This window comes from Aulostomus chinensis, chromosome 2, assembly GCF_037954235.1.
Source record: "Aulostomus chinensis isolate RoL2024-O1b breed Wild chromosome 2, RoL_Achi_v1.0, whole genome shotgun sequence".
Classification (NCBI taxonomy): domain Eukaryota; kingdom Metazoa; phylum Chordata; class Actinopteri; order Syngnathiformes; family Aulostomidae; genus Aulostomus; species Aulostomus chinensis.
Window position 1 is genome coordinate 3907857 of NC_141321.1, and position 14795 is coordinate 3922651.

A 14795-nucleotide genomic window follows, 5' to 3' on the forward strand; every position below is an offset into this window, starting at 1 on the left:
TGTAAAACTAATGTCATTTTGATTTGGCCAAAAACTAAAGTGTTTCCACTTATCCTTTATTATGGGACAGAGTCAGACCTACACGCATATCTTGAGTATAATGGTTAAATCTGGTGCATCAAGTAAAATGTTTAAGAGCTTTGGATGTGGGAGCAGCATTCCTCTTTCGCCTCATTTGCAGTAATTGTGTTGGTTTTTGCTGTCATAATTGTTTTATATTGTTCATAACCGTCCATAGTCACTTGTTCTTCTCGACTACAGTAGGCAGCTCCTGATCGATCCATTTCCAAAGAGTCAAGTGATACATTAAATGTCCATTTTATGGGGACGTACACAGAGCCTGAAGCAGAAAGCCTGAACTGACAAAGTCAGATCATGTCCATCGTCGTGATACCTGTTATCTCTGATTGCGAGTTTAGGGTTTGTTGAGCTGGCTTAGTTAAAGAAAGCCTGGCCATGTTGAACTTGCTTTGTAGTTTACTCTTCAGGGGTCCATTCTGGAAAACCAGGTTCCATAAACTCTGACTTTAACCCTGAGCTCTGAGTTGGTTCACCCAGAGGTGGGAAACTCTGAGTTTTCTGTTCCACAACAGCTGATCTGCGTTATTTCAATCAACTCTGAGGATGTTCACTCTGAGTTAAGCGCATGCATGACGCCAATAAAAGGCCATCATCAATGGAGCACCGATACTACAAGTCACTATTTGTACAAAATCTTATGAGTTTTTTTCTCTTGATTTGACCCAAGTGTTCAGCCATCCCCGTTTTCAGGGTCCACCCCGTCTCCCTCACATAAATGAGGCCGTAGCGTTGCCAGATGACCAGGGGCCTCATGTATCAATGCGGTTTACGCAAGAAAAACTTGCATACACCGGGATCGACACACATGTTCAGATGTATCAATGCGAAAAGTGCATTGATTCTTGCGCTGTTTCATGCTAACTCTGGAGGTGCCATAGAATTTGGCGGAAAGCCCATTCTTGCATTAACTGCACTTCTGTCAGGTCCATTCACATCAAGAAACACAAGAGATGATAATGAGCTTGATTTGTTTATTATAGAACAATTTGGTGGTATGGCTCTGTTCAGAGGAGTCCCCTGATGATTTTTCATGAGCACCATGAAACAGGGGACCAGCAGCGTGAGGGAAGGTTCTCCCAGTTTAAGACTGGAAGAGCAAACATACCCCCGTGAACAGAGCAAGCAACATGACATGGAATGAACTATGCCATGTATACACGACAAGGTGGAGCTGGGGAGGTGGAGGGTAGCAGTTGCGAGCAGGAGCAACTGGACAGCAAATAGCAGCAGCAGCAGCAGGCTGCAGCGGGTAGCAGCAGCAGCAGCAGGCCGCAGCAGATAGCAGCAGGTAGCAGCAGCAGCAGCAGGCTGCAGCGGATAGCAGCAGGTAGCAGCAGCAGCAGCAGGCCGCAGCAGATAGCAGCAGGTAGCAGCGGCAGTAGATAGCAGCAGATAGCAGTAGCAGCAGCGGATAGCAGCAGCAGATAGCAAATGACAGCAGATAGCAGCGATAGCAGCGATAGCAGCGATGACAGCGGGCAGAGCAGCATAGCCAGAGCTAGCAGGACGGGAGTTGAGGCCGGGTGACATTTAAGTTGAGAGGGGCCAATCAGAAGCAAGGGATTTGCTCAGCTGATGCGGGGCAGCTGTAGATCAGCTGATTGGTCAGTTTGATTGATAGACGGGAAGCCAATAGCGCTTGACTACCATGGCCTGACAGAATTAACGCTAACGCTCGATTTTGGTCTGTTGGCAACACCCTGTGGCGGTGTTTGGTGACTGACATTATTTGATAACCGCACATACATCGGGCACGAAAAAGCCTTCCAGCGGGAGATGGCGGACCGTTCCGGGGTGAGTCAGTGGACCCTCAGCTGGGCCAGGCCCTGGGTGGTGGACCTGATCATCCGCCTCTCCCGCAGGTACATTAAATTCCCTTACGGTGCAGTTGAACAGGTCAGTATTAAAACGCAATTTGCAGCAACAGCCGGATTCTCTAATGTCTAATTCTCTAATGACTGCACTCATGTTGCCATCAAAGCGCTGTCCCATGAGGAACACGCTTACGTTCATCGTAAGGGTTTCCACTCTATCTATGTGCAGATCATTGATACGCAGAGGCTGGAGGGATGGATGCCGATCCCGTCCGGGCAGCCGCCCTCACACGCCAGAATTTCATTTCCACAGTGTGAATGGGTAAGAAGCTACTACACGATTCAAGAAGCCAGATTAATTTATTTTGTCCACTAAATGTTCCAGAACATTTATCAGGCGGTCAAACCGCTCGTTTATCCCCGTTATTCCCCTAATAATGTCCTCCTGACTGCAGGACCGCCTGTGTGAGGACCCTCCCTCTGGATCCGTGTGGGCTGGAGGATGCGCCGCTGGGACCGGGTGGGCTGGAGGACTGTCTGCCGCTTGTCGGCCTGGTGCTGGTGCTGGTGCTGGGGCCGGGGGACGGGCTGGCCCGAATGCCACTGGTCCTGGCAGATGACTCTGAGCCGGTGGACGGGCTGGCGCAGGAGCCAGCAGGGGTGCTGCACATCGGTGGCATGGCTGACGGATCAATTTCTATTAAACATATTGGTTTATTTAAATGTCTGATTCTGTGTATTTGTTGCCTTTACATCTGTGGCAAAGCAGGTGGAAATGTTGCGTAAGAAATGGAGTTGCCACTGACCCTCCAGGCTCTCGGAGTCAGCGTGGGTGGCGGCAACAATCCCCCCACAGAGTTGCTGCCCGTGACTGCCACCACCCACTGCTCCTCTCCCTGACCCCCACCTGTCTGGCCCGCACTCCTCCGGAGGGCAGCTGTATGCCGCTTGACCTCCACCTTGAGGTCTTGCTCGTGCCATTTTCCATATTGTTATTTAAATTTAGATTGAAGCCAACTGATTATTGTAGTTATTGCATTTAGTGATTGTGCAGTGTTGAATTTAGTCCTACGTTAGCTTGCATTGTTTAGGAAGTTAGAATTGCAGACATGCATTAGAAATAGAGAGGAAATCTTTCAGAGTGCTAGCAGTGGTGCAAGCTGATGACGCAGTGATGCTCACGCAGGTTTAGTGAGGAAAACTGTGCTTTGTATCACTTTGATCATTCAGTAAAGGAGGAGCCAACACTTTTCTACCATCGTCATAAAACCTCAAACGCGTAGCGACTCGTTCTTTCCATCATTAGAAGTGGTTAAGAAGTATGAACATGATGATAAACAACACTGGTGATTAGAAGGGAACTTTAGCCAATAACAGGCCCCACCACTTTTTTTTCATCTTGCGGGGGTGCGTTGCTCCGAACCCACCCTCTCGCACACTTTATCCCACTCACAACCTTTATTGTTTATACTGACACCACTGGACAGGCTGCAAACAGAATCTGCTGTCTCTCCTCCACCTTCCCGACCAGCTCGCACACAGTGAACCTCTTTTTCTTTGACATTATTTTGCAAGTGCGGAGAGCGGAGACCCTATTTAAATAAATTTGCGTATTTATAGGTGGGCATAATGGGGGCGGGCCCAGTTGCTCTGACATCTGCGCTCAATTCCATGTTGATTACCGATCGCAAAAGTTGCGTATGCACAAAAAAAATCCAGATGCATCAATATGTGCGAGCGCCGGAACCCACGCACATTTCCTCGATACATCCGGATTTTTTTTGTGCGTATACAACTTTCGCGATTCTTGCGACTGCAGTTTTTTAGTATGAGATCCACGCAAGTATTGATACATGAGGCCCCAGGTAAGTTAAGTTGGAGGAGTTAGGTGACACCCTGTGTTTGATGGGGAGACCCCGTCCCAAGGCTCGGTTGAAAACAAAAGGGGTGTATTGAAGGAGGTGGGGGTCGGCATTTGCTTTAAACTTGTTCAGTGCCGTGTGTACCAGGAGGTCTTTCAGGTTCTGGTTTCTGCGGTAGGCTATGATGTGTTTAGAAGAGGGAAATGACTCGCTAGTTCTCTGAAACTGTGTGAAATTCTCCCGAAGTTGGGAGTTCCAGTGATGCAGCTGACGCAAGTATGTCTGCACCACAGGCATGAGAGGGGGGCTGTTGGCCATACCCCCCGTCCCATATAGCAGTGGTTCCCAACCTTTTCTGTCTTGTGTACCCCTTGGGCCTTTTTGTCACACCATGAGTACCCCTTCACTAATACTTGTTCATGATTCTCCAAAAGTAGAACATAACACAACTGAATATTCAACGTAAGTCATTTTATTTCATCTTCTTAAATTGAACATTTCATATTCAGGCATTATCTTCTTATTTAACTCAAATTAAACATAAAATTATGTTGCCTTCAAGGCAATAAGAAACACTATTATAGTAAACGTTTGTATTATTAATACTGTATTATTAATACTAACATATTATTATTATATTGTTATTAAAGAAAAATAATAAAGTTGAAATTAGCCATTTATCCATGTTGACCTGCAGGTAAACAGGTTCCCGCTGTTTGATTTTGGTATGGCTGTGCCACAGGTTATTGTCTCCCCAGGGAAACAAGTCATAGCGCACACGTACCATTTTATTGATGGACTTATGAAATGATTAAGAATATTTTTTATTATCGTGGAAATAAATTCTTAATTTTTCCACGTACCCCCTGCAATGTGCTCACGTACCCCTAGGGGTATGCGTACCCCTGGTTGGGAAACACTGCCATATAGGGTTGTTGTGATTTAAAGATCTGAGCCACCTGCCGCTCAACGGTTCACAGAAATCTCAAAGAGTAGCCTCTGTGTACCAGGATGTTGAACAAGGTCCCCGTCGCCTCCTCCACATCAACCAGATAGGTACAAATGCAGTGAAAACCGATGAGTTGGGATTTGATCAAGCATCAGAATGTGTGACACGGGTGGTAGCTGGTGTCTTTGAAGTAGACTTTCGTCGCTAGCTTTTTCCGCCCGGTTGCTAGTGAGGGGATGAAGAAGACACACATGTCTGGGAACTCTAACTCCTTGAGTCTGAATGTTGCATTTTAATTTTATTTTTGGGTGGTGTGTATTGAGGATGTCGAAGAAGTCCCGTTGGAAGGACTCCTCGGACCCCTCCCACAGACCAAAGATATCATTCAGGTAAGGCAAATAGAGCAGCGGTAGTCGAGCGCACTTTGCAAAAGCCGTTTTCTCCCAATCTGCCATGTAGATATCCGCGTAAGCCGGTGAGTACTTCCTCCCCATAGCGCAGCTGCAAATTTGTAGATAATATTGTTGATTGAATAGGAAATTGTTGTGGGTTAGCGTTAGGTGTAATAATTCCAATATTTCTTCATATGGTCTGTCGGACCTCGGGGCGACTTGGAACGCTTTTTTAAGAGCCAGTAGACCGAGCTCGGTGTCAATATTCGTGTATAGGGCATCTACGTCGATGGAAAATAGGAACATACTCTCCGGAATCTTGAGGGGGCGGAGTTTGGCAACAAAATCGTACGTGTCTTTGACGTAGCTCGGTGTAATTTAGACAGCGGAATGACGTAATAATCAATATATTCCACTATGCGATATGACTCCAGTCCGCAGTCGCTGATGATGGGGTGCCCCATTGGGATCTTAAAGGGGACAGTCTACGATTGGGGAGCTTTATGGATTTTGGGGAGGAGGTAAAAAAGACGCAGTCGCAGGTCCGTGGGACCATAAAGGTAAGACAGCTGTTTGTGGGAAATATATCCCTTTTTTGTACAGCCGTAACACAATGGTCTGGACGAGTTCTTGTGTTTTTGGTTGCATCGGTTGTGGGAAGGGCTGGTAGTAATCGGTGTTGCGCAACTGCTCGTTCACCTCCGTGAGATAATTGGCACGGTCCTGGAGGTCAGTCTGGCTGCCTTTATCGGCGGGTTAGATTATGGTGTCTAATTTTTTAAGGTTGTTTAAAGCTTGTCTCAAATCACCGGAGATGTTAGAGTCTGGAGCACCTCTAACGGTGCCCGGCGGGGGGATTCTGAGGGTTGCAAGGGTCTCCAGATCGGCCTGTATCAGGTTTCCAGGTGGAGGGGTTTTGGAAGCCCACGGCCTCGCAGTTACGTTCAAAACCAAAATGTTCCAGGATTTTAAGGCATCGGTGGTAACCATGTAGGTAGCGGCGGAGTTGGATTGTATCTTCTGTGTGCGGAGTAGGGATGAAAGTGAGGCCCTTTTCCAGGAGCTGGAGTTCTGCAGAAGTGGGACGGTAGGAGTTACAGAGATGAGTGACATTTGAGGAGAGGGAGGGAGGGTGGGAAGAGTTCCTTGCCCTTCTTCTTAGTTTAACTGATGAAGCCAGTGCTCCAAGATGGTTTTTGCCGTCTGGGGTGTCCAATGGATCAGGTCTCCGGAGACGTGGAACAGTTGTGGGTTGATTTCAGTTAGAGTATTTTACAGTAATGAAAACATTCAGGGACAAGATCAACTGTTGTCGAGTTTTTGACAGTTTATTGGAGTAGTTCAACAGAGGAACCAATAGCATTCTGGAATGTTTTCTTGGACAGGTGCACGAACAGGCCGAGTTGTTTCTCCATGGTCCTAGAGAGGAGTAGATCTAGGCAGTTATTGAGGCCTACGGAGAGGATGACCTCTCTGACCGCAGGCTGTGGCTCCAATTTCTTAAGGATAACCACTGGTAAGTGGTGGATTTTAGCGCCAGGAAAACTGTCAATTTGGATGTCGTTGTCTGTGAACTGGGGGATCCTGGAGAGATTGGTGTCACCAATGATGAGGATTGGTTTGGTGACCAGAAGGTCCCAATCCTTCACCTTCCTGGTGGTGTTCATGTGCCTGAGGGGCTCAACTCTGGGCTGCGAGGTGGCGGTGGGGGGAGCCCACCCAACTGTGTGAATTCCCCTCAGGATGGAACGTAGGTTCACCACGAGGTGTGTCTGTTTCGACTGGGTTGTCCTCGTTCATCATCGGGTGACATTCACACTCGGGCAGGGTCGCCTTTATGGGTGAGTAACCGACCGCACCTACAGGCACCAGAGCTGATAATCCTTCAGGCTCGGGTACTCGCTCTGAGACGACTCCACCTCAATGGATTTCCCCAAGTTCATAGCAACATTGCTAATTAGCAAAGTTGCGGGTGATGCAACAGGAAATTTAGATATTATCGGGGAGACGGTAGACACCTGAGTGGTGTCCTCTGAGTCCCCGTTGAGGATGTTTTTATGGGCGGAATCTTCCGAGGGCTGTGGAGAGGGAGGAGAGACGAAATCGAACTCTTCTCGCCGCGTTAAAGCGACTTGGGGCTTTTGGTTAAGCTCAATTCCACGGGTGGGGGACTCGGGTGGTCGTTGATGCAAGCTATGATATTTTTGTGGGCGGAATCTTCTGAGGGCTGAGGAGGGGGAGGAGAGACGCTAATCGAACTGTCCTTGCTGTGTTGAAGCGACTCTGGGCTTTTGGGTAAGCTCAATTCCGCGGGTGCGTGCAACTGTGACGACATCTGTGGGGATAGCTGCTGAGGAGGTGAGTTAGTTATGGTTGATTTCAGCAGTGGTTGCAGGTCCAATTTCTTAGATTCGACTAACCTGTGTTAATCCCTAGGAGGTTTTGAAGGGAGCGACGGGGAGTTGCTCTCCGCTACGGTAAGTAAACTATGAGCGGGGGCGTCACCGGGCCACCCGTGATTAATGGGTTGGAGCACGGAGGATGGAAATGTTCCGTGATTGACGGGGCGGTAGGTGGAGCCTTCTCCGACTGCATCTGATGTGTCGTTGACGTCGTAGGAGGGATTCCGAGCTGTTGCTGCTCTACGGGCATGATTAATGACCGGAGAGTGTTGATTGATGTTACCGTTAATTTGCGGCCATAGCACGCCCGGGCCCATTTGAGAGCTCTGTGATAAGTCTCTAGATCGAATTGGGGAAGGTCGTTCAAATTCTCAGCCAGAACTCGATCATAATGTTCCCTCAAAATGAGGAAATTGTTCCCGACCCACTCGTTCATGTTCAATTGGACGCGGTCCGTGGTAGTTGTATTGGGTGAAGCCGGTTTCATAAATTGGGACATTTTACAGATTTTTCCCAGCATGCCCTTTGGGAAATTCTCCGTTTGGAGGGAGGCATTAACGATTTCTAGATGATGAATCGCTTGTAAAATTGTGAAATAAATTTTTGTGCCATTACCTGGTCTTTGCTGCTGTTCCCTTGCTATTTCTGATGGTCTTGACGGCGGAGAAGGAGGAAGAGCGGCTTTAACTCTACCGCGTCGGGTTGGAGGGCTGGAGCGTGGAGAAACTCGATTGGGTAAGTTAGGCATGCTGGAAAAATTAGAAGACCCGGTTGACGCCAATTGGATGGGTGAGAAGCAGTTTCTCAAAATTGAAAATGTGTTTTGGAGGGAAGGAGGGAGGTGAAAAAAAGGGGGGAAGGGGGAAAAAAACAATAAAAGAAACTTTAATAAAGAACCATAAAATTAAAAACAATGCCTTAAAAGAACGGAGTTAAGCCCTTATGTTGTGTCAACTCAACCAGGTCAAGAGATGTTGTGTCAACTCAACCAGGTCAAGAGATTAATTCAGAGATATGACAATTAATCCACCAGAAGGAAAGGCTTTTGGCCTTTGAGGCCTGACACTCTTTTCTGAAACCTGCATTTGAGTGACCACATGTTCTTGAAACAAAGGGTCATAAAGAGGGGGCTCGCTCTGGCCATTGACCCCCCCTAAGAACTCGTGCAACGCTTGACCAGGAGTTCGCTTGCCGAACTGCTATTGGCTGAGAGCCAGTACCATCCCACAGGAAGTGACATCATCTGCCTCACCAGATAAAACTTCAACGCAAGAAAAGTTTGACCTCTTCGGTTCGCTTCAACCTCTGCGGTTCTCTTCAGCTTTCCTCTTTGGACCTCGAGCTGGCAGCGCAGCGACGGCAGAGAACTCCGCAAAGGACACCCCCCCCCCCCTTTCTGGTGAAAGAAAGCTCATTCCAGCTTCTTCACCTTTCTACCAGTCAACTCCAGCAGATCCTGCAGGCTGCCCGCCACTGCTCTGCTGCCCTCCGAACCAAGCCGACCCGCGCTCTGGATCAATGGAGATCGAATCCCTTACCGCTCCACCGGATCAAGTAAGGATTCCTATAGCATTATACGGTATTTATTGATGTTAGTTATTAATAACCGTAACATTTCAAGAAGGTGTTACCTGTTATTAATTCTGCAAGTGTGTTAACACACACATTTTTGGGTTTCCCTCTGTCTTTTCCTCTCTCTCTCTCTCTCTCTCTTCCGTTAAGAACTCAGCTTAGTAATTAACCGCTCCACATTTTATACCTCCACGGTGCTAACTAGCGGCTAGCTAGCCTCAGCTAACTAGCCTAGCTGCTAGCCTAGCTGCTAGCCCCGCTGCGATGCTAACTGGTTGCTAGGCAACCAGGCTCCCCCCTTCCCTCCTCACTCTCTCTTCCATGCACACACACACACACACATTCCCTCACTCACACACACACATTCACATGTTATCACTTTGTATCTTTCGTTTAGATAACCGTTATACCAACGTGTTGCTGATTGATCGATGCACTGTGTTAATAAATACATTTTATTATAAGAGAGAAGTCGTAGTGTCTTTTGTGTACCAACTTGTGGTCACGTGTCTCAGCAACAGCCAGTGCTCAGATCTCATCCTTCAACATCAGAGCTGTCCCTTGGTAGTTAATGTTACAGAATATTGACTGTTTAGTAGATAAACTCTGTTTGAGACTGATAACTTTTACAAGTTTGGTCATATTTTAGTTTCCCTGAACTCATCAGGGTGGTGCCCCAAATAGTTAATATTTAATATTAATTAGTAACTTATTTAATAATCGATTATCATTATTTTTGACCAATTCGCTCTTCAGCGCACGACACTTAAAAAAGACCGGTTCAGCAATGGAGGAATTCAAGTGGGAATTAAATGAGAAACTCTGTCTCCATCTGAAAGAAAAGTTTGTTAGTTCCTTTGTGAGAGTTGTCTCTGTCTCCCGCCGGGGGAGAGAGAGGAGGCCGCGCCAGGGAATCCGGTCCTAAAACCAACTTAAAAGTACTTTTAAAATATAAGTAACATACTCTGTTACAGTCAGTTTTAGGAGCAAGGTTGTGTCACCCTTAGGTGGATCTGACCTGAGCGTAGATACGTGGGGGGATCCATCCTGCGGAAGTTGAACCTCGTTAAAAGGAGCAATCCAGCCAAAATCCACCAGGTTTAAAAGAAAGGGTTGGTTAAAAGGGGGATTTGTTGAAAGGCTTCGTCGTCGAAGTTGTCCTCCATGGTGCTGGTGAGAAAGGTAGGTTAACGAGAAAGGGCTTCCTCCAAAGGTGAAAGAGAAAGATCGGGGTCCCGACGTTTCACCTGTGCGGCTTCATCAGGGGATATAACAGGTAAGTTTGACTCGCAAGAACACTGGGAGACCAGTGGCTATCTTTATCCATATATATATATATATATATATATATATATATATAGAGTTAGATAGATGGTGCAGTGCTTATGGTTAGGGTCAATTTAGAGTATCCAATTAGCCTAGTCCTCATTTGCATGTCTTTCAGAGAGAGCCCACGCAGGCACAGGAGAGCATGCAAACTCCACACACAAAGATCCCTTTTCCAAACTGGGGCTTGAACCCAGAGCCCTCTCACTGTGAGGTGACAGTGCTAACAACTGCAGCACCCTGCCTCCCATTTATTGTGCATGCTACCTTATATTTTTACCAAATTGCTATTTTACCTTCATAAAATTTGGACGTGTCAAGCATTTTGGTGGGATTGGTAACATAGGCTTTAACCAATTCTAAATATAGCAATCAGTCGTCAGATCAGACCATATTTATTTCATGGACGCCCTCTTAAGTGGCCTAGCTGGGCTCTATTTGATATTCTTTCCCCGCCTCAATGCAGCCCATAATACCAGTCACCTGAGTCGAAGATCGAATAGTAACAAGCAGCAATGGAGCCAAGCAGCACCTATTAAAAACATTTTTTTAGAGAAATTAGCAAAAATATGTCAATCAACCCGATGGTGTCACATTTGACTCCTCCATCTTGTCTGTTGATGTTATTCCTTAATGTTCCCATTAAAGTATTCAGGCCAAAATGGTGGCAGCACTGGAGTCTCTCCTCTTGGGCAACTTGTAGTTTCAGGTTATTTCATTTCTTTGTCTCTGTCTGCTTTTGCATTGGTTTGAGACACAACATAACACAACCTCACAAATACAAAGTTAGGTCAGTTGACAAAGCCCTCATAAATAATATAATCAAACATATGTTTTTTTGGTTTGTGTGAATCTTTTCTGGTAGTGTTGAATCAATTACCCGCTGTTGATTCTTGCTCATACACATGCGCCACCACACTAAACAATAACTGAATTAAATATTTTGATCATGAATAACTAATTGCTCAAATGCTTTCCTTGTTATTCCATTTTTGCGGTCTAATCTTGTTTATAAAAACATGATTCTATACAAGTAACCTCAAATCGCTGACTGAAAGTCAAGAAAGGAAGCATGATATTGTGTTGCATGCAAAATTTCTCTCCTTCAAACCTGGGTGCCCCTGGGGACGGTTTATCCTGAGCATGCAGGATAAGCGGTAGAGACAATGGATAGATTGATGGAACTCTGAATGCCATATTCATAAAGGATCTATGTCAGCTTTGGCTCATCCCCTAACCGCCAAGAAATCAGATGAGTGAAACTAAATTCACTGGGCCAAATAGCCAAATACATTTTAAGCTTTGACTGAATAGACCTCACGATGTAATCCAACATCAAACTGAGGTCTATGGTTATCCATTGTTAGAAAGTTTTGCTCTTCCCACCCCATGATGAGACTCATCCGAGCGTTTCTTTTGGAAAATTAAATGTAACAGTCGGATCTATCAGCCAGCAGAAAAGGTATTGTGTGACAGCAGCAGCAGCCTGCCTGCATTGAAACCCATGCTTCATTCTGAGGGAGCCAGCTGATGTGTCCCGCTGCCACTGCCTGGTTGACCTTAGTGAATCAAGATGCCTCGTCCCTGTCAGGGCCTGTTGAGGAACAATTCATTAGGACATTAACACTGCAGCCATACAGGTAAGTGTGCTTCTGCTTTCATGAGAAAAGAGTTTATGTTTGATGTAGCCCTCCACCATTCTGACACCATCTCTACTCTCTGTTGCAATCCTAATATTTCATCTTGATATACAGTATAAACATGTTGGTGGAGATTTAAATAAAGCTCCCTCTTAATTAAACAAAGGACACAACATAAGAATTTACAGTGCATGAAGTATAGTTTTAATCTAAAAGTTCCCACTGGAAAAGAAAGGTGATAATACAAATCAGATGCCTTCACATTTAGTCCAGCAGAGTGCAGAAATATGTTGAGATTGTGACTTGTTAAATTACTGCAGCACTAGGAGCAAAATAAGAATCCTTAAGAATACTTCACATTCACCCACACTCACAACAGATCTACCTGGCCTGCGCACAGGCAGGAATATGGGATTAAGTCTTAAGGACATGTCTTATTAAGTGGACAGAAATTTGTCCCAACAATGTCCAAAAGTTTTTGTTTTTGTGTCTTGTGACCTGGGGCTTGATTTAAAGCAAACACAGTAAACATGAAATGAACTAGCTTTTGGATCAGTATGATTAAAATTACATGCTGACAAGTGTAAGAAAAATCTGCAAATATTAGTTTTTCATAGACAATTTATTGCATGTTTATATGTTGATTTCTAAGGTCTGAGGGGTAACATTTTACCATGTGACAACAAATACTGTCTTCTGCCACACAAACAATGAAATATAGATAGAACACAAGCAGTTCTCTTGGTAAATTTTTGACCAGTGATGAGGAGGTGTCTCGTGCGGGATGGGGAAGGGGGGGAAGTAGACCCAAGCGCAGACAGTAGAATGGTGCACAAACAAGGTTTTATTGACAACGGGGAGGCTGGAGACCGACGACTTGACTGGAGACCGACGACTTGACGTGAAGCAGTTATGTATTGAATGCCATATTAAAATCAAGTGTTTAGTCATTTACCTCGTTGCTACTCACCAGTGACCTGGTAGTGTGAAACTAACAGCCACGTGTACCTCCAGCCTTTCATAGGAATTATTGTAAAAATGTCGTTTGGCTTGGAAGTACAAACAGGTGACAAATTAATTACAGGAGGAAATATGAGTAAAGAAAAAAGACCAAGAGCTTTCAAGTTGTATATGGTAGCTTTTGAATCTACATGTTTGAGGTGTCCTTTCTCTTATAGGAATGGTCACCCAATCTGAAGCAAATATTTTCTGTTGCCATGGTGAAAAGCTTGAAACCCATGAAATGTGCACTCCATGATGGCACCAAACTCAAATTTCTCCCCACAAAGATAGTAAGACGTGAGTTCCGGGATCAAAAAAGCTTGATAGGACACATATTAAGAACTAAACACATTAACACCCTACAAACACAAAACATAGGAGCGTTACGCCATAGTCAGCAAGGGAGATCACCTGAAGGCCTTGACAAAGGTTTCCAGCTGGAAACTTGACCTTTAAACACTGACAAACACACACTCACACTCACTGTGGCTGCTTTTCACACCAATGTGAAAGCTGAAACTATGTACTTTGGCAGGTGTTGACCATAATTATACATGATGACACTAAACCATCAACACCACAGAGCACATTTTAGGAAACACTCCCATATTTGTGCACTTGACAGCTGATTAAACTGTTTGCAGAGGTTTATATTTGTGTGCCTGTGTGATGCAAATACCATCGTGGACTGTCTGTGTGTGTCTAAAGGCTTGTGCCATGCTTCTATCACCCCTGTTGATGACTCACACAGTATTACTTGATCCCTTGATTTGGGTTTTATGGTGTGGACAACATCTACCTTCGTGTGTCCCACATCCTGCAGCTGATGATCAAATCTGTCCTCATGAAGGTCACAGATCAATAATATTTCAGAGGAAAGAGAACTATATTTTCTGTGTTTGCTGATGATAAGATTGTAGTTGCATATTTGTGTCTTTTGCAAAATACTTACTGTTTGTTAGCATTCAAGAGTGACCAGGCAGCAGATTGCAAGAGCAAAATATATTTTGAAAAGAGAGAGAATCAAGAGTATTAGATATCCCTTTAGCTATCAAAGGAAACTGTGAAATATCATCATCCTACAAGGACACTTCCATTTTCAAAAGCTAAAACATCTCTCAGTTAGGGTTGTGTTTGGTAAGCAGGTCTGGAGAAAGAACCAACCCCAACCCCAACCCCAACCCCAACCCAAACTCAACAGGTTTTCAGAATTCTCAAGCTTGTTTCTAGCATATCATTAAGCTATACTAATGACACTTTGATTGGAAGGATAAAGTGAAATATTAATTTATTTAACTGAATGACTGTAGTCACCTATTTCATGGACATTGTCAAATTTTCTGTGCGCTGCTGTGCACTCTTGCAGTTGCCTTGCATAGTCAAAATGAAAAACAAAATTATTGATTAAAAATCCCCAAAATGCTTCAAACACTTTTCTAAATAATCTTGATATCAAAAGGAAATTAAATATACGCAGAGAAGGTCTGAGCACTATTAATAGTACTGTTGTTTTTGAGAGTGACATATAGCAAAGAGGAGGGGCAGAGCGGCGGCTGCAGCCGGTGTCCAAGGTAACGATGTGATAACTGGCCTGAAGCCCGGCCCTCAGGCCTCATCGCAAGTATCTAACGCTAACAGTGTGGGTGGTGATTTATGACCTGCTTTATCAATCACTTTATTGATTCCTCTGCAATTATCTGTGTGGGAAGCAAATAGGCCGGCACAGGTTTTCGCAGTCAAGAGAAGGGTTACTCA